Source organism: Pungitius pungitius, unplaced genomic scaffold (assembly GCF_949316345.1).
Source record: "Pungitius pungitius unplaced genomic scaffold, fPunPun2.1 scaffold_24, whole genome shotgun sequence".
In the NCBI taxonomy this organism is placed as follows: Eukaryota; Metazoa; Chordata; class Actinopteri; order Perciformes; family Gasterosteidae; genus Pungitius; species Pungitius pungitius.
Genome location: NW_026909886.1, coordinates 182,536 through 201,053, shown reverse-complemented (window position 1 = coordinate 201,053; position 18,518 = coordinate 182,536). Strand labels below are relative to the sequence as shown.

At 44.6% G+C, this 18,518-nt stretch overlaps 37 non-coding genes across 37 annotated transcripts; all 37 read right to left on the bottom strand.

The window, feature by feature from the left end:
* Nucleotides 1-377: 377 nt before the first annotated feature.
* On the bottom strand, nt 378-496 carry LOC134118479 (5S ribosomal RNA). The gene has a single exon (XR_009950037.1). It is a non-coding gene; the product is annotated as a 5S ribosomal RNA (ribosomal RNA).
* Nucleotides 497-835: 339 nt separating this feature from the next.
* On the bottom strand, nt 836-954 carry LOC134118468 (5S ribosomal RNA). Its single transcript, XR_009950026.1, has one exon. It is a non-coding gene; the product is annotated as a 5S ribosomal RNA (ribosomal RNA).
* A 395-nt stretch (nt 955-1,349) lies between these two features.
* LOC134118456 (5S ribosomal RNA) lies at nt 1,350-1,468 on the bottom strand. The gene has a single exon (XR_009950014.1). It is a non-coding gene; the product is annotated as a 5S ribosomal RNA (ribosomal RNA).
* Nucleotides 1,469-1,807: 339 nt separating this feature from the next.
* On the bottom strand, nt 1,808-1,926 carry LOC134118445 (5S ribosomal RNA). Its single transcript, XR_009950003.1, has one exon. It is a non-coding gene; the product is annotated as a 5S ribosomal RNA (ribosomal RNA).
* Nucleotides 1,927-2,321: 395 nt separating this feature from the next.
* LOC134118434 (5S ribosomal RNA) lies at nt 2,322-2,440 on the bottom strand. Its single transcript, XR_009949992.1, has one exon. It is a non-coding gene; the product is annotated as a 5S ribosomal RNA (ribosomal RNA).
* A 339-nt stretch (nt 2,441-2,779) lies between these two features.
* On the bottom strand, nt 2,780-2,898 carry LOC134118423 (5S ribosomal RNA). Its single transcript, XR_009949981.1, has one exon. It is a non-coding gene; the product is annotated as a 5S ribosomal RNA (ribosomal RNA).
* A 395-nt stretch (nt 2,899-3,293) lies between these two features.
* Nucleotides 3,294-3,412, bottom strand: LOC134118412 (5S ribosomal RNA). The gene has a single exon (XR_009949970.1). It is a non-coding gene; the product is annotated as a 5S ribosomal RNA (ribosomal RNA).
* A 339-nt stretch (nt 3,413-3,751) lies between these two features.
* LOC134118401 (5S ribosomal RNA) lies at nt 3,752-3,870 on the bottom strand. The gene has a single exon (XR_009949959.1). It is a non-coding gene; the product is annotated as a 5S ribosomal RNA (ribosomal RNA).
* A 395-nt stretch (nt 3,871-4,265) lies between these two features.
* LOC134118390 (5S ribosomal RNA) lies at nt 4,266-4,384 on the bottom strand. The gene has a single exon (XR_009949948.1). It is a non-coding gene; the product is annotated as a 5S ribosomal RNA (ribosomal RNA).
* Nucleotides 4,385-4,723: 339 nt separating this feature from the next.
* LOC134118379 (5S ribosomal RNA) lies at nt 4,724-4,842 on the bottom strand. Its single transcript, XR_009949937.1, has one exon. It is a non-coding gene; the product is annotated as a 5S ribosomal RNA (ribosomal RNA).
* A 395-nt stretch (nt 4,843-5,237) lies between these two features.
* On the bottom strand, nt 5,238-5,356 carry LOC134118821 (5S ribosomal RNA). Its single transcript, XR_009950382.1, has one exon. It is a non-coding gene; the product is annotated as a 5S ribosomal RNA (ribosomal RNA).
* A 339-nt stretch (nt 5,357-5,695) lies between these two features.
* Nucleotides 5,696-5,814, bottom strand: LOC134118368 (5S ribosomal RNA). The gene has a single exon (XR_009949926.1). It is a non-coding gene; the product is annotated as a 5S ribosomal RNA (ribosomal RNA).
* A 395-nt stretch (nt 5,815-6,209) lies between these two features.
* LOC134118357 (5S ribosomal RNA) lies at nt 6,210-6,328 on the bottom strand. The gene has a single exon (XR_009949915.1). It is a non-coding gene; the product is annotated as a 5S ribosomal RNA (ribosomal RNA).
* A 339-nt stretch (nt 6,329-6,667) lies between these two features.
* Nucleotides 6,668-6,785, bottom strand: LOC134119139 (5S ribosomal RNA). Its single transcript, XR_009950701.1, has one exon. It is a non-coding gene; the product is annotated as a 5S ribosomal RNA (ribosomal RNA).
* Nucleotides 6,786-7,124: 339 nt separating this feature from the next.
* LOC134118345 (5S ribosomal RNA) lies at nt 7,125-7,243 on the bottom strand. The gene has a single exon (XR_009949903.1). It is a non-coding gene; the product is annotated as a 5S ribosomal RNA (ribosomal RNA).
* A 344-nt stretch (nt 7,244-7,587) lies between these two features.
* On the bottom strand, nt 7,588-7,706 carry LOC134118334 (5S ribosomal RNA). Its single transcript, XR_009949892.1, has one exon. It is a non-coding gene; the product is annotated as a 5S ribosomal RNA (ribosomal RNA).
* A 395-nt stretch (nt 7,707-8,101) lies between these two features.
* LOC134118323 (5S ribosomal RNA) lies at nt 8,102-8,220 on the bottom strand. The gene has a single exon (XR_009949881.1). It is a non-coding gene; the product is annotated as a 5S ribosomal RNA (ribosomal RNA).
* A 339-nt stretch (nt 8,221-8,559) lies between these two features.
* Nucleotides 8,560-8,677, bottom strand: LOC134119138 (5S ribosomal RNA). The gene has a single exon (XR_009950700.1). It is a non-coding gene; the product is annotated as a 5S ribosomal RNA (ribosomal RNA).
* Nucleotides 8,678-9,382: 705 nt separating this feature from the next.
* Nucleotides 9,383-9,501, bottom strand: LOC134118312 (5S ribosomal RNA). Its single transcript, XR_009949870.1, has one exon. It is a non-coding gene; the product is annotated as a 5S ribosomal RNA (ribosomal RNA).
* A 339-nt stretch (nt 9,502-9,840) lies between these two features.
* LOC134118301 (5S ribosomal RNA) lies at nt 9,841-9,959 on the bottom strand. The gene has a single exon (XR_009949859.1). It is a non-coding gene; the product is annotated as a 5S ribosomal RNA (ribosomal RNA).
* A 395-nt stretch (nt 9,960-10,354) lies between these two features.
* On the bottom strand, nt 10,355-10,473 carry LOC134118937 (5S ribosomal RNA). Its single transcript, XR_009950498.1, has one exon. It is a non-coding gene; the product is annotated as a 5S ribosomal RNA (ribosomal RNA).
* Nucleotides 10,474-10,817: 344 nt separating this feature from the next.
* Nucleotides 10,818-10,936, bottom strand: LOC134118290 (5S ribosomal RNA). Its single transcript, XR_009949848.1, has one exon. It is a non-coding gene; the product is annotated as a 5S ribosomal RNA (ribosomal RNA).
* A 339-nt stretch (nt 10,937-11,275) lies between these two features.
* On the bottom strand, nt 11,276-11,394 carry LOC134118279 (5S ribosomal RNA). The gene has a single exon (XR_009949837.1). It is a non-coding gene; the product is annotated as a 5S ribosomal RNA (ribosomal RNA).
* A 395-nt stretch (nt 11,395-11,789) lies between these two features.
* LOC134118936 (5S ribosomal RNA) lies at nt 11,790-11,908 on the bottom strand. Its single transcript, XR_009950497.1, has one exon. It is a non-coding gene; the product is annotated as a 5S ribosomal RNA (ribosomal RNA).
* A 344-nt stretch (nt 11,909-12,252) lies between these two features.
* LOC134118268 (5S ribosomal RNA) lies at nt 12,253-12,371 on the bottom strand. The gene has a single exon (XR_009949826.1). It is a non-coding gene; the product is annotated as a 5S ribosomal RNA (ribosomal RNA).
* A 339-nt stretch (nt 12,372-12,710) lies between these two features.
* LOC134118257 (5S ribosomal RNA) lies at nt 12,711-12,829 on the bottom strand. Its single transcript, XR_009949815.1, has one exon. It is a non-coding gene; the product is annotated as a 5S ribosomal RNA (ribosomal RNA).
* Nucleotides 12,830-13,224: 395 nt separating this feature from the next.
* LOC134118246 (5S ribosomal RNA) lies at nt 13,225-13,343 on the bottom strand. The gene has a single exon (XR_009949803.1). It is a non-coding gene; the product is annotated as a 5S ribosomal RNA (ribosomal RNA).
* A 339-nt stretch (nt 13,344-13,682) lies between these two features.
* On the bottom strand, nt 13,683-13,800 carry LOC134119136 (5S ribosomal RNA). Its single transcript, XR_009950698.1, has one exon. It is a non-coding gene; the product is annotated as a 5S ribosomal RNA (ribosomal RNA).
* A 339-nt stretch (nt 13,801-14,139) lies between these two features.
* LOC134118234 (5S ribosomal RNA) lies at nt 14,140-14,258 on the bottom strand. The gene has a single exon (XR_009949791.1). It is a non-coding gene; the product is annotated as a 5S ribosomal RNA (ribosomal RNA).
* A 344-nt stretch (nt 14,259-14,602) lies between these two features.
* On the bottom strand, nt 14,603-14,721 carry LOC134118223 (5S ribosomal RNA). Its single transcript, XR_009949780.1, has one exon. It is a non-coding gene; the product is annotated as a 5S ribosomal RNA (ribosomal RNA).
* A 395-nt stretch (nt 14,722-15,116) lies between these two features.
* On the bottom strand, nt 15,117-15,235 carry LOC134118212 (5S ribosomal RNA). Its single transcript, XR_009949769.1, has one exon. It is a non-coding gene; the product is annotated as a 5S ribosomal RNA (ribosomal RNA).
* A 339-nt stretch (nt 15,236-15,574) lies between these two features.
* LOC134119135 (5S ribosomal RNA) lies at nt 15,575-15,692 on the bottom strand. Its single transcript, XR_009950697.1, has one exon. It is a non-coding gene; the product is annotated as a 5S ribosomal RNA (ribosomal RNA).
* Nucleotides 15,693-16,397: 705 nt separating this feature from the next.
* Nucleotides 16,398-16,516, bottom strand: LOC134118201 (5S ribosomal RNA). Its single transcript, XR_009949758.1, has one exon. It is a non-coding gene; the product is annotated as a 5S ribosomal RNA (ribosomal RNA).
* Nucleotides 16,517-16,855: 339 nt separating this feature from the next.
* Nucleotides 16,856-16,974, bottom strand: LOC134118193 (5S ribosomal RNA). The gene has a single exon (XR_009949750.1). It is a non-coding gene; the product is annotated as a 5S ribosomal RNA (ribosomal RNA).
* A 395-nt stretch (nt 16,975-17,369) lies between these two features.
* Nucleotides 17,370-17,488, bottom strand: LOC134118935 (5S ribosomal RNA). Its single transcript, XR_009950496.1, has one exon. It is a non-coding gene; the product is annotated as a 5S ribosomal RNA (ribosomal RNA).
* A 344-nt stretch (nt 17,489-17,832) lies between these two features.
* LOC134118182 (5S ribosomal RNA) lies at nt 17,833-17,951 on the bottom strand. The gene has a single exon (XR_009949739.1). It is a non-coding gene; the product is annotated as a 5S ribosomal RNA (ribosomal RNA).
* Nucleotides 17,952-18,290: 339 nt separating this feature from the next.
* LOC134118171 (5S ribosomal RNA) lies at nt 18,291-18,409 on the bottom strand. Its single transcript, XR_009949728.1, has one exon. It is a non-coding gene; the product is annotated as a 5S ribosomal RNA (ribosomal RNA).
* Between the last annotated feature and the right edge of the window lie 109 nt (nt 18,410-18,518).

The following is an 18,518-nucleotide window of genomic DNA, read 5'->3' as shown; positions in this document are numbered from 1 at the left end:
TAATCCTTTAAAACGTGTCAAAGATAATCAGAAGTTTCTTTTTCTAAAATTGAAGCAGTTCTTAGCATTGGCAAGAGAGGTTCCTAAAGCCTGAAGGTAACTTTACTTTTCTTCACTGGCAATTCTAACATGTTGGGTTAGCACCTGTATTTCAACGGCTAAATTACAAACGATAGTATGCCAATCGTAAATGTTGATCAACACTAATTTAGCAATCATGAAACGGAATCATTTTGGATAATATTGTCTAATTTCCTTTCATATCCAACGTTAAAACAACACTAAACATGCATCTCTTCAACAATGTGATATTCTTTTTGTAATTTGTAGGTGTACAATCTGCGGTGCTGGGCGGCTTTCGGAGAGAGAAGTGAAAAAGCTTACGGCACCTGGGATTCCCAGGCGGTCTTCCATCCAGGTACTAACCAGGCCCTGCTCTGCTTAGCTTCCGAGATCAGACGAGATCGGGCGGAACCAGAGAGGTATGGCCGTAAGCTGCTTTTTATCTTTTTCCTAATCCTTTATAATGCGTCAATGAATTATGACACGCCTGCCGTTGGCATCTTTGTGTGGGTTAAATAAGGGTATGCAAAGAAGGCTGTGACATCCCATGCCGAAAATTGGATGGACTAGAGAAGACCCGCCCAGGGGTCCCAGCCAATCGGTGAATGGCCATTGCAGTCCCCGCCACCTCAAATGGCCTGACGATAGTATGGACGTAAGCCACCTTTCATCTTCTTCCTATTGCATCTCTTCTACAATGTGAATTTTTTTTTACAATTGTGCAGGTGTACAATTTACGGCGCTGGGCGGCTTTCAGAGAGAGAAGTGAAAAAGCTTACGGCACCTGGGATTCCCAGGCGGTCTTCCATCCAGGTACTAACCAGGCCCTGCTCTGCTTAGCTTCCGAGATCAGACGAGATCGGGCGGAACCAGAGAGGTATGGCCGTAAGCTGCTTTTCATCTTTTTCCTAATCCTTTAAAACGTGTCAAAGATAATCAGAAGTTTCTTTTTCTAAAATTGAAGCAGTTCTTAGCATTGGCAAGAGAGGTTCCTAAAGCCTGAAGGTAACTTTACTTTTCTTCACTGGCAATTCTAACATGTTGGGTTAGCACCTGTATTTCAACGGCTAAATTACAAACGATAGTATGCCAATCGTAAATGTTGATCAACACTAATTTAGCAATCATGAAACGGAATCATTTTGGATAATATTGTCTAATTTCCTTTCATATCCAACGTTAAAACAACACTAAACATGCATCTCTTCAACAATGTGATATTCTTTTTGTAATTTGTAGGTGTACAATCTGCGGCGCTCGGCGGCTTTCGGAGAGAGAAGTGAAAAAGCTTACGGCACCTGGGATTCCCAGGCGGTCTTCCATCCAGGTACTAACCAGGCCCTGCTCTGCTTAGCTTCCGAGATCAGACGAGATCGGGCGGAACCAGAGAGGTATGGCCGTAAGCTGCTTTTTATCTTTTTCCTAATCCTTTATAATGCGTCAATGAATTATGACACGCCTGCCGTTGGCATCTTTGTGTGGGTTAAATAAGGGTATGCAAAGAAGGCTGTGACATCCCATGCCGAAAATTGGATGGACTAGAGAAGACCCGCCCAGGGGTCCCAGCCAATCGGTGAATGGCCATTGCAGTCCCCGCCACCTCAAATGGCCTGACGATAGTATGGACGTAAGCCACCTTTCATCTTCTTCCTATTGCATCTCTTCTACAATGTGAATTTTTTTTTACAATTGTGCAGGTGTACAATTTACGGCGCTGGGCGGCTTTCAGAGAGAGAAGTGAAAAAGCTTACGGCACCTGGGATTCCCAGGCGGTCTTCCATCCAGGTACTAACCAGGCCCTGCTCTGCTTAGCTTCCGAGATCAGACGAGATCGGGCGGAACCAGAGAGGTATGGCCGTAAGCTGCTTTTCATCTTTTTCCTAATCCTTTAAAACGTGTCAAAGATAATCAGAAGTTTCTTTTTCTAAAATTGAAGCAGTTCTTAGCATTGGCAAGAGAGGTTCCTAAAGCCTGAAGGTAACTTTACTTTTCTTCACTGGCAATTCTAACATGTTGGGTTAGCACCTGTATTTCAACGGCTAAATTACAAACAATAGTATGCCAATCGTAAATGTTGATCAACACTAATTTAGCAATCATGAAACGGAATCATTTTGGATAATATTGTCTAATTTCCTTTCATATCCAACGTTAAAACAACACTAAACATGCATCTCTTCAACAATGTGATATTCTTTTTGTAATTTGTAGGTGTACAATCTGCGGTGCTGGGCGGCTTTCGGAGAGAGAAGTGAAAAAGCTTACGGCACCTGGGATTCCCAGGCGGTCTTCCATCCAGGTACTAACCAGGCCCTGCTCTGCTTAGCTTCCGAGATCAGACGAGATCGGGCGGAACCAGAGAGGTATGGCCGTAAGCTGCTTTTTATCTTTTTCCTAATCCTTTATAATGCGTCAATGAATTATGACACGCCTGCCGTTGGCATCTTTGTGTGGGTTAAATAAGGGTATGCAAAGAAGGCTGTGACATCCCATGCCGAAAATTGGATGGACTAGAGAAGACCCGCCCAGGGGTCCCAGCCAATCGGTGAATGGCCATTGCAGTCCCCGCCACCTCAAATGGCCTGACGATAGTATGGACGTAAGCCACCTTTCATCTTCTTCCTATTGCATCTCTTCTACAATGTGAATTTTTTTTTACAATTGTGCAGGTGTACAATTTACGGCGCTGGGCGGCTTTCAGAGAGAGAAGTGAAAAAGCTTACGGCACCTGGGATTCCCAGGCGGTCTTCCATCCAGGTACTAACCAGGCCCTGCTCTGCTTAGCTTCCGAGATCAGACGAGATCGGGCGGAACCAGAGAGGTATGGCCGTAAGCTGCTTTTCATCTTTTTCCTAATCCTTTAAAACGTGTCAAAGATAATCAGAAGTTTCTTTTTCTAAAATTGAAGCAGTTCTTAGCATTGGCAAGAGAGGTTCCTAAAGCCTGAAGGTAACTTTACTTTTCTTCACTGGCAATTCTAACATGTTGGGTTAGCACCTGTATTTCAACGGCTAAATTACAAACGATAGTATGCCAATCGTAAATGTTGATCAACACTAATTTAGCAATCATGAAACGGAATCATTTTGGATAATATTGTCTAATTTCCTTTCATATCCAACGTTAAAACAACACTAAACATGCATCTCTTCAACAATGTGATATTCTTTTTGTAATTTGTAGGTGTACAATCTGCGGCGCTCGGCGGCTTTCGGAGAGAGAAGTGAAAAAGCTTACGGCACCTGGGATTCCCAGGCGGTCTTCCATCCAGGTACTAACCAGGCCCTGCTCTGCTTAGCTTCCGAGATCAGACGAGATCGGGCGGAACCAGAGAGGTATGGCCGTAAGCTGCTTTTTATCTTTTTCCTAATCCTTTATAATGCGTCAATGAATTATGACACGCCTGCCGTTGGCATCTTTGTGTGGGTTAAATAAGGGTATGCAAAGAAGGCTGTGACATCCCATGCCGAAAATTGGATGGACTAGAGAAGACCCGCCCAGGGGTCCCAGCCAATCGGTGAATGGCCATTGCAGTCCCCGCCACCTCAAATGGCCTGACGATAGTATGGACGTAAGCCACCTTTCATCTTCTTCCTATTGCATCTCTTCTACAATGTGAATTTTTTTTTACAATTGTGCAGGTGTACAATTTACGGCGCTGGGCGGCTTTCAGAGAGAGAAGTGAAAAAGCTTACGGCACCTGGGATTCCCAGGCGGTCTTCCATCCAGGTACTAACCAGGCCCTGCTCTGCTTAGCTTCCGAGATCAGACGAGATCGGGCGGAACCAGAGAGGTATGGCCGTAAGCTGCTTTTCATCTTTTTCCTAATCCTTTAAAACGTGTCAAAGATAATCAGAAGTTTCTTTTTCTAAAATTGAAGCAGTTCTTAGCATTGGCAAGAGAGGTTCCTAAAGCCTGAAGGTAACTTTACTTTTCTTCACTGGCAATTCTAACATGTTGGGTTAGCACCTGTATTTCAACGGCTAAATTACAAACAATAGTATGCCAATCGTAAATGTTGATCAACACTAATTTAGCAATCATGAAACGGAATCATTTTGGATAATATTGTCTAATTTCCTTTCATATCCAACGTTAAAACAACACTAAACATGCATCTCTTCAACAATGTGATATTCTTTTTGTAATTTGTAGGTGTACAATCTGCGGTGCTGGGCGGCTTTCGGAGAGAGAAGTGAAAAAGCTTACGGCACCTGGGATTCCCAGGCGGTCTTCCATCCAGGTACTAACCAGGCCCTGCTCTGCTTAGCTTCCGAGATCAGACGAGATCGGGCGGAACCAGAGAGGTATGGCCGTAAGCTGCTTTTTATCTTTTTCCTAATCCTTTATAATGCGTCAATGAATTATGACACGCCTGCCGTTGGCATCTTTGTGTGGGTTAAATAAGGGTATGCAAAGAAGGCTGTGACATCCCATGCCGAAAATTGGATGGACTAGAGAAGACCCGCCCAGGGGTCCCAGCCAATCGGTGAATGGCCATTGCAGTCCCCGCCACCTCAAATGGCCTGACGATAGTATGGACGTAAGCCACCTTTCATCTTCTTCCTATTGCATCTCTTCTACAATGTGAATTTTTTTTTACAATTGTGCAGGTGTACAATTTACGGCGCTGGGCGGCTTTCAGAGAGAGAAGTGAAAAAGCTTACGGCACCTGGGATTCCCAGGCGGTCTTCCATCCAGGTACTAACCAGGCCCTGCTCTGCTTAGCTTCCGAGATCAGACGAGATCGGGCGGAACCAGAGAGGTATGGCCGTAAGCTGCTTTTCATCTTTTTCCTAATCCTTTAAAACGTGTCAAAGATAATCAGAAGTTTCTTTTTCTAAAATTGAAGCAGTTCTTAGCATTGGCAAGAGAGGTTCCTAAAGCCTGAAGGTAACTTTACTTTTCTTCACTGGCAATTCTAACATGTTGGGTTAGCACCTGTATTTCAACGGCTAAATTACAAACGATAGTATGCCAATCGTAAATGTTGATCAACACTAATTTAGCAATCATGAAACGGAATCATTTTGGATAATATTGTCTAATTTCCTTTCATATCCAACGTTAAAACAACACTAAACATGCATCTCTTCAACAATGTGATATTCTTTTTGTAATTTGTAGGTGTACAATCTGCGGCGCTCGGCGGCTTTCGGAGAGAGAAGTGAAAAAGCTTACGGCACCTGGGATTCCCAGGCGGTCTTCCGTCCAGGTACTAACCAGGCCCTGCTCTGCTTAGCTTCCGAGATCAGACGAGATCGGGCGGAACCAGAGAGGTATGGCCGTAAGCTGCTTTTTATCTTTTTCCTAATCCTTTATAATGCGTCAATGAATTATGACACGCCTGCCGTTGGCATCTTTGTGTGGGTTAAATAAGGGTATGCAAAGAAGGCTGTGACATCCCATGCCGAAAATTGGATGGACTAGAGAAGACCCGCCCAGGAGTCCCAGCCAATCGGTGGATGGCCATTGCAGTCCCCGCCACCTCAAATGGCCTGACGATGGTATGGACGTAAGCCACCTTTCATCTTCTTCCTATTGCATCTCTTCTACAATGTGAAATACTTTTTACAATTGTGTAGGTGTACAATCTGCGGCGCTGGGCGGCTTTCGGAGAGAGAAGTGAAAAAGCTTACGGCACCTGGGATTCCCAGGCGGTCTTCCATCCAGGTACTAACCAGGCCCTGCTCTGCTTAGCTTCCGAGATCAGACGAGATCGGGCGGAACCAGAGAGGTATGGCCGTAAGCTGCTTTTCATCTTTTTCCTAATCCTTTAAAGCGTGTCAAAGATAATCAGAAGTTTCTTTTTCTAAAATTGAAGCAGTTCTTAGCATTGGCAAGAGAGGTTCCTAAAGCCTGAAGGTAACTTTACTTTTCTTCACTGGCAATTCTAACATGTTGGGTTAGCACCTGTATTTCAACGGCTAAATTACAAACAATAGTATGCCAATCGTAAATGTTGATCAACACTAATTTAGCAATCATGAAACGGAATCATTTTGGATAATATTGTCTAATTTCCTTTCATATCCAACGTTAAAACAACACTAAACATGCATCTCTTCAACAATGTGATATTCTTTTTGTAATTTGTAGGTGTACAATCTGCGGCGCTGGGCGGCTTTCGGAGAGAGAAGTGAAAAAGCTTACGGCACCTGGGATTCCCAGGCGGTCTTCCATCCAGGTACTAACCAGGCCCTGCTCTGCTTAGCTTCCGAGATCAGACGAGATCGGGCGGAACCAGAGAGGTATGGCCGTAAGCTGCTTTTTATCTTTTTCCTAATCCTTTATAATGCGTCAATGAATTATGACACGCCTGCCGTTGGCATCTTTGTGTGGGTTAAATAAGGGTATGCAAAGAAGGCTGTGACATCCCATGCCGAAAATTGGATGGACTAGAGAAGACCCGCCCAGGGGTCCCAGCCAATCGGTGAATGGCCATTGCAGTCCCCGCCACCTCAAATGGCCTGACGATGGTATGGACGTAAGCCACCTTTCATCTTCTTCCTATTGCATCTCTTCTACAATGTGACATTTTTTTTACAATTGTGTAGGTGTACAATCTACGGCGCTGGGCGGCTTTCAGAGAGAGAAGTGAAAAAGCTTACGGCACCTGGGATTCCAGGCGGTCTTCCATCCAGGTACTAACCAGGCCCTGCTCTGCTTAGCTTCCGAGATCAGACGAGATCGGGCGGAACCAGAGAGGTATGGCCGTAAGCTGCTTTTTATCTTTTTCCTAATCCTTTATAATGCGTCAATGAATTATGACACGCCTGCTGTTGGCATCTTTGTGTGGGTTAAATAAGGGTATGCAAAGAAGGCTGTGACATCCCATGCCGAAAATTGGATGGACTAGAGAAGACCCGCCCAGGGGTCCCAGCCAATCGGTGAATGGCCATTGCAGTCCCCGCCACCTCAAATGGCCTGACGATAGTATGGACGTAAGCCACCTTTCATCTTCTTCCTATTGCATCTCTTCTACAATGTGAATTTTTTTTTACAATTGTGCAGGTGTACAATTTACGGCGCTGGGCGGCTTTCAGAGAGAGAAGTGAAAAAGCTTACGGCACCTGGGATTCCCAGGCGGTCTTCCATCCAGGTACTAACCAGGCCCTGCTCTGCTTAGCTTCCGAGATCAGACGAGATCGGGCGGAACCAGAGAGGTATGGCCGTAAGCTGCTTTTCATCTTTTTCCTAATCCTTTAAAACGTGTCAAAGATAATCAGAAGTTTCTTTTTCTAAAATTGAAGCAGTTCTTAGCATTGGCAAGAGAGGTTCCTAAAGCCTGAAGGTAACTTTACTTTTCTTCACTGGCAATTCTAACATGTTGGGTTAGCACCTGTATTTCAACGGCTAAATTACAAACAATAGTATGCCAATCGTAAATGTTGATCAACACTAATTTAGCAATCATGAAACGGAATCATTTTGGATAATATTGTCTAATTTCCTTTAATATCCAACGTTAAAACAGGTGTACAATCTGCGGCGCTCGGCGGCTTTCGGAGAGAGAAGTGAAAAAGCTTACGGCACCTGGGATTCCCAGGCGGTCTTCCATCCAGGTACTAACCAGGCCCTGCTCTGCTTAGCTTCCGAGATCAGACGAGATCGGGCGGAACCAGAGAGGTATGGCCGTAAGCTGCTTTTCATCTTTTTCCTAATCCTTTAAAACGTGTCAAAGATAATCAGAAGTTTCTTTTTCTAAAATTGAAGCAGTTCTTAGCATTGGCAAGAGAGGTTCCTAAAGCCTGAAGGTAACTTTACTTTTCTTCACTGGCAATTCTAACATGTTGGGTTAGCACCTGTATTTCAACGGCTAAATTACAAACAATAGTATGCCAATCGTAAATGTTGATCAACACTAATTTAGCAATCATGAAACGGAATCATTTTGGATAATATTGTCTAATTTCCTTTCATATCCAACGTTAAAACAACACTAAACATGCATCTCTTCAACAATGTGATATTCTTTTTGTAATTTGTAGGTGTACAATCTGCGGCGCTGGGCGGCTTTCGGAGAGAGAAGTGAAAAAGCTTACGGCACCTGGGATTCCCAGGCGGTCTTCCATCCAGGTACTAACCAGGCCCTGCTCTGCTTAGCTTCCGAGATCAGACGAGATCGGGCGGAACCAGAGAGGTATGGCCGTAAGCTACTTTTTATCTTTTTCCTAATCCTTTATAATGCGTCAATGAATTATGACACGCCTGCCGTTGGCATCTTTGTGTGGGTTAAATAAGGGTATGCAAAGAAGGCTGTGACATCCCATGCCGAAAATTGGATGGACTATAGAAGACCCGCCCAGGGGTCCCAGCCAATCGGTGAATGGCCATTGCAGTCCCCGCCACCTCAAATGGCCTGACGATGGTATGGACGTAAGCCACCTTTCATCTTCTTCCTATTGCATCTCTTCTACAATGTGACATTTTTTTTACAATTGTGTAGGTGTACAATCTACGGCGCTGGGCGGCTTTCAGAGAGAGAAGTGAAAAAGCTTACGGCACCTGGGATTCCAGGCGGTCTTCCATCCAGGTACTAACCAGGCCCTGCTCTGCTTAGCTTCCGAGATCAGACGAGATCGGGCGGAACCAGAGAGGTATGGCCGTAAGCTGCTTTTTATCTTTTTCCTAATCCTTTATAATGCGTCAATGAATTATGACACGCCTGCCGTTGGCATCTTTGTGTGGGTTAAATAAGGGTATGCAAAGAAGGCTGTGACATCCCATGCCGAAAATTGGATGGACTAGAGAAGACCCGCCCAGGGGTCCCAGCCAATCGGTGAATGGCCATTGCAGTCCCCGCCACCTCAAATGGCCTGATACCCAGGCGGTCTTCCATCCAGGTACTAACCAGGCCCTGCTCTGCTTAGCTTCCGAGATCAGACGAGATCGGGCGGAACCAGAGAGGTATGGCCGTAAGCTGCTTTTCATCTTTTTCCTAATCCTTTAAAACGTGTCAAAGATAATCAGAAGTTTCTTTTTCTAAAATTGAAGCAGTTCTTAGCATTGGCAAGAGAGGTTCCTAAAGCCTGAAGGTAACTTTACTTTTCTTCACTGGCAATTCTAACATGTTGGGTTAGCACCTGTATTTCAACGGCTAAATTACAAACAATAGTATGCCAATCGTAAATGTTGATCAACACTAATTTAGCAATCATGAAACGGAATCATTTTGGATAATATTGTCTAATTTCCTTTCATATCCAACGTTAAAACAACACTAAACATGCATCTCTTCAACAATGTGATATTCTTTTTGTAATTTGTAGGTGTACAATCTGCGACGCTCGGCGGCTTTCGGAGAGAGAAGTGAAAAAGCTTACGGCACCTGGGATTCCCAGGCGGTCTTCCATCCAGGTACTAACCAGGCCCTGCTCTGCTTAGCTTCCGAGATCAGACGAGATCGGGCGGAACCAGAGAGGTATGGCCGTAAGCTGCTTTTTATCTTTTTCCTAATCCTTTATAATGCGTCAATGAATTATGACACGCCTGCCGTTGGCATCTTTGTGTGGGTTAAATAAGGGTATGCAAAGAAGGCTGTGACATCCCATGCCGAAAATTGGATGGATTAGAGAAGACCCGCCCAGGAGTCCCAGCCAATCGGTGGATGGCCATTGCAGTCCCCGCCACCTCAAATGGCCTGACGATGGTATGGACGTAAGCCACCTTTCATCTTCTTCCTATTGCATCTCTTCTACAATGTGAATTTTTTTTTACAATTGTGCAGGTGTACAATTTACGGCGCTGGGCGGCTTTCAGAGAGAGAAGTGAAAAAGCTTACGGCACCTGGGATTCCCAGGCGGTCTTCCATCCAGGTACTAACCAGGCCCTGCTCTGCTTAGCTTCCGAGATCAGACGAGATCGGGCGGAACCAGAGAGGTATGGCCGTAAGCTGCTTTTCATCTTTTTCCTAATCCTTTAAAACGTGTCAAAGATAATCAGAAGTTTCTTTTTCTAAAATTGAAGCAGTTCTTAGCATTGGCAAGAGAGGTTCCTAAAGCCTGAAGGTAACTTTACTTTTCTTCACTGGCAATTCTAACATGTTGGGTTAGCACCTGTATTTCAACGGCTAAATTACAAACAATAGTATGCCAATCGTAAATGTTAATCAACACTAATTTAGCAATCATGAAACGGAATCATTTTGGATAATATTGTCTAATTTCCTTTCATATCCAACGTTAAAACAACACTAAACATGCATCTCTTCAACAATGTGATATTCTTTTTGTAATTTGTAGGTGTACAATCTGCGGCGCTCGGCGGCTTTCGGAGAGAGAAGTGAAAAAGCTTACGGCACCTGGGATTCCCAGGCGGTCTTCCATCCAGGTACTAACCAGGCCCTGCTCTGCTTAGCTTCCGAGAGCAGACGAGATCGGGCGGAACCAGAGAGGTATGGCCGTAAGCTGCTTTTCATCTTTTTCCTAATCCTTTAAAGCGTGTCAAAGATAATCAGAAGTTTCTTTTTCTAAAATTGAAGCAGTTCTTAGCATTGGCAAGAGAGGTTCCTAAAGCCTGAAGGTAACTTTACTTTTCTTCACTGGCAATTCTAACATGTTGGGTTAGCACCTGTATTTCAACGGCTAAATTACAAACAATAGTATGCCAATCGTAAATGTTGATCAACACTAATTTAGCAATCATGAAACGGAATCATTTTGGATAATATTGTCTAATTTCCTTTCATATCCAACGTTAAAACAGGTGTACAATCTGCGGCGCTCGGCGGCTTTCGGAGAGAGAAGTGAAAAAGCTTACGGCACCTGGGATTCCCAGGCGGTCTTCCATCCAGGTACTAACCAGGCCCTGCTCTGCTTAGCTTCCGAGATCAGACGAGATCGGGCGGAACCAGAGAGGTATGGCCGTAAGCTGCTTTTTATCTTTTTCCTAATCCTTTATAATGCGTCAATGAATTATGACACGCCTGCCGCTGGCATCTTTGTGTGGGTTAAATAAGGGTATGCAAAGAAGGCTGTGACATCCCATGGCGAAAATTGGATGGACTAGAGAAGACCCGCCCAGGGGTCCCAGCCAATCGGTGAATGGCCATTGCAGTCCCCGCCACCTCAAATGGCCTGACGATGGTATGGACGTAAGCCACCTTTCATCTTCTTCCTATTGCATCTCTTCTACAATGTGAAATTTTTTTTACAATTGTGTAGGTGTACAATCTACGGCGCTGGGCGGCTTTCAGAGAGAGAAGTGAAAAAGCTTACGGCACCTGGGATTCCCAGGCGGTCTTCCATCCAGGTACTAACCAGGCCCTGCTCTGCTTAGCTTCCGAGATCAGACGAGATCGGGCGGAACCAGAGAGGTATGGCCGTAAGCTGCATTTCATCTTTTTCCTAATCCTTTAAAACGTGTCAAAGTTAATCAGAAGTTTCTTTTTCTAAAATTGAAGCAGTTCTTAGCATTGGCAAGAGAGGTTCCTAAAGCCTGAAGGTAACTTTACTTTTCTTCACTGGCAATTCTAACATGTTGGGTTAGCACCTGTATTTCAACGGCTAAATTACAAACAATAGTATGCCAATCGTAAATGTTGATCAACACTAATTTAGCAATCATGAAACGGAATCATTTTGGATAATATTGTCTAATTTCCTTTCATATCCAACGTTAAAACAACACTAAACATGCATCTCTTCAACAATGTGATATTCTTTTTGTAATTTGTAGGTGTACAATCTGCGGCGCTCGGCGGCTTTCGGAGAGAGAAGTGAAAAAGCTTACGGCACCTGGGATTCCCAGGCGGTCTTCCATCCAGGTACTAACCAGGCCCTGCTCTGCTTAGCTTCCGAGAGCAGACGAGATCGGGCGGAACCAGAGAGGTATGGCCGTAAGCTGCTTTTCATCTTTTTCCTAATCCTTTAAAGCGTGTCAAAGATAATCAGAAGTTTCTTTTTCTAAAATTGAAGCAGTTCTTAGCATTGGCAAGAGAGGTTCCTAAAGCCTGAAGGTAACTTTACTTTTCTTCACTGGCAATTCTAACATGTTGGGTTAGCACCTGTATTTCAACGGCTAAATTACAAACAATAGTATGCCAATCGTAAATGTTGATCAACACTAATTTAGCAATCATGAAACGGAATCATTTTGGATAATATTGTCTAATTTCCTTTCATATCCAACGTTAAAACAGGTGTACAATCTGCGGCGCTCGGCGGCTTTCGGAGAGAGAAGTGAAAAAGCTTACGGCACCTGGGATTCCCAGGCGGTCTTCCATCCAGGTACTAACCAGGCCCTGCTCTGCTTAGCTTCCGAGATCAGACGAGATCGGGCGGAACCAGAGAGGTATGGCCGTAAGCTGCTTTTTATCTTTTTCCTAATCCTTTATAATGCGTCAATGAATTATGACACGCCTGCCGCTGGCATCTTTGTGTGGGTTAAATAAGGGTATGCAAAGAAGGCTGTGACATCCCATGGCGAAAATTGGATGGACTAGAGAAGACCCGCCCAGGGGTCCCAGCCAATCGGTGAATGGCCATTGCAGTCCCCGCCACCTCAAATGGCCTGACGATGGTATGGACGTAAGCCACCTTTCATCTTCTTCCTATTGCATCTCTTCTACAATGTGAAATTTTTTTTACAATTGTGTAGGTGTACAATCTACGGCGCTGGGCGGCTTTCAGAGAGAGAAGTGAAAAAGCTTACGGCACCTGGGATTCCCAGGCGGTCTTCCATCCAGGTACTAACCAGGCCCTGCTCTGCTTAGCTTCCGAGATCAGACGAGATCGGGCGGAACCAGAGAGGTATGGCCGTAAGCTGCTTTTCATCTTTTTCCTAATCCTTTAAAGCGTGTCAAAGATAATCAGAAGTTTCTTTTTCTAAAATTGAAGCAGTTCTTAGCATTGGCAAGAGAGGTTCCTAAAGCCTGAAGGTAACTTTACTTTTCTTCACTGGCAATTCTAACATGTTGGGTTAGCACCTGTATTTCAACGGCTAAATTACAAACAATAGTATGCCAATCGTAAATGTTGATCAACACTAATTTAGCAATCATGAAACGGAATCATTTTGGATAATATTGTCTAATTTCCTTTCATATCCAACGTTAAAACAACACTAAACATGCATCTCTTCAACAATGTGATATTCTTTTTGTAATTTGTAGGTGTACAATCTGCGGCGCTGGGCGGCTTTCGGAGAGAGAAGTGAAAAAGCTTACGGCACCTGGGATTCCCAGGCGGTCTTCCATCCAGGTACTAACCAGGCCCTGCTCTGCTTAGCTTCCGAGATCAGACGAGATCGGGCGGAACCAGAGAGGTATGGCCGTAAGCTGCTTTTTATCTTTTTCCTAATCCTTTATAATGCGTCAATGAATTATGACACGCCTGCCGTTGGCATCTTTGTGTGGGTTAAATAAGGGTATGCAAAGAAGGCTGTGACATCCCATGCCGAAAATTGGATGGACTAGAGAAGACCCGCCCAGGGGTCCCAGCCAATCGGTGAATGGCCATTGCAGTCCCCGCCACCTCAAATGGCCTGACGATGGTATGGACGTAAGCCACCTTTCATCTTCTTCCTATTGCATCTCTTCTACAATGTGACATTTTTTTTACAATTGTGTAGGTGTACAATCTACGGCGCTGGGCGGCTTTCAGAGAGAGAAGTGAAAAAGCTTACGGCACCTGGGATTCCAGGCGGTCTTCCATCCAGGTACTAACCAGGCCCTGCTCTGCTTAGCTTCCGAGATCAGACGAGATCGGGCGGAACCAGAGAGGTATGGCCGTAAGCTGCTTTTTATCTTTTTCCTAATCCTTTATAATGCGTCAATGAATTATGACACGCCTGCTGTTGGCATCTTTGTGTGGGTTAAATAAGGGTATGCAAAGAAGGCTGTGACATCCCATGCCGAAAATTGGATGGACTAGAGAAGACCCGCCCAGGGGTCCCAGCCAATCGGTGAATGGCCATTGCAGTCCCCGCCACCTCAAATGGCCTGACGATAGTATGGACGTAAGCCACCTTTCATCTTCTTCCTATTGCATCTCTTCTACAATGTGAATTTTTTTTTACAATTGTGCAGGTGTACAATTTACGGCGCTGGGCGGCTTTCAGAGAGAGAAGTGAAAAAGCTTACGGCACCTGGGATTCCCAGGCGGTCTTCCATCCAGGTACTAACCAGGCCCTGCTCTGCTTAGCTTCCGAGATCAGACGAGATCGGGCGGAACCAGAGAGGTATGGCCGTAAGCTGCTTTTCATCTTTTTCCTAATCCTTTAAAACGTGTCAAAGATAATCAGAAGTTTCTTTTTCTAAAATTGAAGCAGTTCTTAGCATTGGCAAGAGAGGTTCCTAAAGCCTGAAGGTAACTTTACTTTTCTTCACTGGCAATTCTAACATGTTGGGTTAGCACCTGTATTTCAACGGCTAAATTACAAACAATAGTATGCCAATCGTAAATGTTGATCAACACTAATTTAGCAATCATGAAACGGAATCATTTTGGATAATATTGTCTAATTTCCTTTAATATCCAACGTTAAAACAGGTGTACAATCTGCGGCGCTCGGCGGCTTTCGGAGAGAGAAGTGAAAAAGCTTACGGCACCTGGGATTCCCAGGCGGTCTTCCATCCAGGTACTAACCAGGCCCTGCTCTGCTTAGCTTCCGAGATCAGACGAGATCGGGCGGAACCAGAGAGGTATGGCCGTAAGCTGCTTTTCATCTTTTTCCTAATCCTTTAAAACGTGTCAAAGATAATCAGAAGTTTCTTTTTCTAAAATTGAAGCAGTTCTTAGCATTGGCAAGAGAGGTTCCTAAAGCCTGAAGGTAACTTTACTTTTCTTCACTGGCAATTCTAACATGTTGGGTTAGCACCTGTATTTCAACGGCTAAATTACAAACAATAGTATGCCAATCGTAAATGTTGATCAACACTAATTTAGCAATCATGAAACGGAATCATTTTGGATAATATTGTCTAATTTCCTTTCATATCCAACGTTAAAACAACACTAAACATGCATCTCTTCAACAATGTGATATTCTTTTTGTAATTTGTAGGTGTACAATCTGCGGCGCTGGGCGGCTTTCGGAGAGAGAAGTGAAAAAGCTTACGGCACCTGGGATTCCCAGGCGGTCTTCCATCCAGGTACTAACCAGGCCCTGCTCTGCTTAGCTTCCGAGATCAGACGAGATCGGGCGGAACCAGAGAGGTATGGCCGTAAGCTACTTTTTATCTTTTTCCTAATCCTTTATAATGCGTCAATGAATTATGACACGCCTGCCGTTGGCATCTTTGTGTGGGTTAAATAAGGGTATGCAAAGAAGGCTGTGACATCCCATGCCGAAAATTGGATGGACTAGAGAAGACCCGCCCAGGGGTCCCAGCCAATCGGTGAATGGCCATTGCAGTCCCCGCCACCTCAAATGGCCTGACGATGGTATGGACGTAAGCCACCTTTCATCTTCTTCCTATTGCATCTCTTCTACAATGTGACATTTTTTTTACAATTGTGTAGGTGTACAATCTACGGCGCTGGGCGGCTTTCAGAGAGAGAAGTGAAAAAGCTTACGGCACCTGGGATTCCAGGCGGTCTTCCATCCAGGTACTAACCAGGCCCTGCTCTGCTTAGCTTCCGAGATCAGACGAGATCGGGCGGAACCAGAGAGGTATGGCCGTAAGCTGCTTTTTATCTTTTTCCTAATCCTTTATAATGCGTCAATGAATTATGACACGCCTGCCGTTGGCATCTTTGTGTGGGTTAAATAAGGGTATGCAAAGAAGGCTGTGACATCCCATGCCGAAAATTGGATGGACTAGAGAAGACCCGCCCAGGGGTCCCAGCCAATCGGTGAATGGCCATTGCAGTCCCCGCCACCTCAAATGGCCTGATACCCAGGCGGGCTTCCATCCAGGTACTAACCAGGCCCTGCTCTGCTTAGCTTCCGAGATCAGACGAGATCGGGCGGAACCAGAGAGGTATGGCCGTAAGCTGCTTTTCATCTTTTTCCTAATCCTTTAAAACGTGTCAAAGATAATCAGAAGTTTCTTTTTCTAAAATTGAAGCAGTTCTTAGCATTGGCAAGAGAGGTTCCTAAAGCCTGAAGGTAACTTTACTTTTCTTCACTGGCAATTCTAACATGTTGGGTTAGCACCTGTATTTCAACGGCTAAATTACAAACAATAGTATGCCAATCGTAAATGTTGATCAACACTAATTTAGCAATCATGAAACGGAATCATTTTGGATAATATTGTCTAATTTCCTTTCATATCCAACGTTAAAACAACACTAAACATGCATCTCTTCAACAATGTGATATTCTTTTTGTAATTTGTAGGTGTACAATCTGCGGCGCTCGGCGGCTTTCGGAGAGAGAAGTGAAAAAGCTTACGGCACCTGGGATTCCCAGGCGGTCTTCCATCCAGGTACTAACCAGGCCCTGCTCTGCTTAGCTTCCGAGATCAGACGAGATCGGGCGGAACCAGAGAGGTATGGCCGTAAGCTGCTTTTTATCTTTTTCCTAATCCTTTATAATGCGTCAATGAATTATGACACGCCTGCCGTTGGCATCTTTGTGTGGGTTAAATAAGGGTATGCAAAGAAGGCTGTGACATCCCATGCCGAAAATTGGATGGATTAGAGAAGACCCGCCCAGGAGTCCCAGCCAATCGGTGGATGGCCATTGCAGTCCCCGCCACCTCAAATGGCCTGACGATGGTATGGACGTAAGCCACCTTTCATCTTCTTCCTATTGCATCTCTTCTACAATGTGAATTTTTTTTTACAATTGTGCAGGTGTACAATTTACGGCGCTGGGCGGCTTTCAGAGAGAGAAGTGAAAAAGCTTACGGCACCTGGGATTCCCAGGCGGTCTTCCATCCAGGTACTAACCAGGCCCTGCTCTGCTTAGCTTCCGAGATCAGACGAGATCGGGCGGAACCAGAGAGGTATGGCCGTAAGCTGCTTTTCATCTTTTTCCTAATCCTTTAAAACGTGTCAAAGATAATCAGAAGTTTCTTTTTCTAAAATTGAAGCAGTTCTTAGCATTGGCAAGAGAGGTTCCTAAAGCCTGAAGGTAACTTTACTTTTCTTCACTGGCAATTCTAACATGTTGGGTTAGCACCTGTATTTCAACGGCTAAATTACAAACAATAGTATGCCAATCGTAAATGTTGATCAACACTAATTTAGCAATCATGAAACGGAATCATTTTGGATAATATTGTCTAATTTCCTTTCATATCCAACGTTAAAACAACACTAAACATGCATCTCTTCAACAATGTGATATTCTTTTTGTAATTTGTAGGTGTACAATCTGCGGCGCTCGGCGGCTTTCGGAGAGAGAAGTGAAAAAGCTTACGGCACCTGGGATTCCCAGGCGGTCTTCCATCCAGGTACTAACCAGGCCCTGCTCTGCTTAGCTTCCGAGAGCAGACGAGATCGGGCGGAACCAGAGAGGTATGGCCGTAAGCTGCTTTTCATCTTTTTCCTAATCCTTTAAAGCGTGTCAAAGATAATCAGAAGTTTCTTTTTCTAAAATTGAAGCAGTTCTTAGCATTGGCAAGAGAGGTTCCTAAAGCCTGAAGGTAACTTTACTTTTCTTCACTGGCAATTCTAACATGTTGGGTTAGCACCTGTATTTCAACGGCTAAATTACAAACAATAGTATGCCAATCGTAAATGTTGATCAACACTAATTTAGCAATCATGAAACGGAATCATTTTGGATAATATTGTCTAATTTCCTTTCATATCCAACGTTAAAACAGGTGTACAATCTGCGGCGCTCGGCGGCTTTCGGAGAGAGAAGTGAAAAAGCTTACGGCACCTGGGATTCCCAGGCGGTCTTCCATCCAGGTACTAACCAGGCCCTGCTCTGCTTAGCTTCCGAGATCAGACGAGATCGGGCGGAACCAGAGAGGTATGGCCGTAAGCTGCTTTTTATCTTTTTCCTAATCCTTTATAATGCGTCAATGAATTATGACACGCCTGCCGCTGGCATCTTTGTGTGGGTTAAATAAGGGTATGCAAAGAAGGCTGTGACATCCCATGGCGAAAATTGGATGGACTAGAGAAGACCCGCCCAGGGGTCCCAGCCAATCGGTGAATGGCCATTGCAGTCCCCGCCACCTCAAATGGCCTGACGATGGTATGGACGTAAGCCACCTTTCATCTTCTTCCTATTGCATCTCTTCTACAATGTGAAATTTTTTTTACAATTGTGTAGGTGTACAATCTACGGCGCTGGGCGGCTTTCAGAGAGAGAAGTGAAAAAGCTTACGGCACCTGGGATTCCCAGGCGGTCTTCCATCCAGGTACTAACCAGGCCCTGCTCTGCTTAGCTTCCGAGATCAGACGAGATCGGGCGGAACCAGAGAGGTATGGCCGTAAGCTGCATTTCATCTTTTTCCTAATCCTTTAAAACGTGTCAAAGTTAATCAGAAGTTTCTTTTTCTAAAATTGAAGCAGTTCTTAGCATTGGCAAGAGAGGTTCCTAAAGCC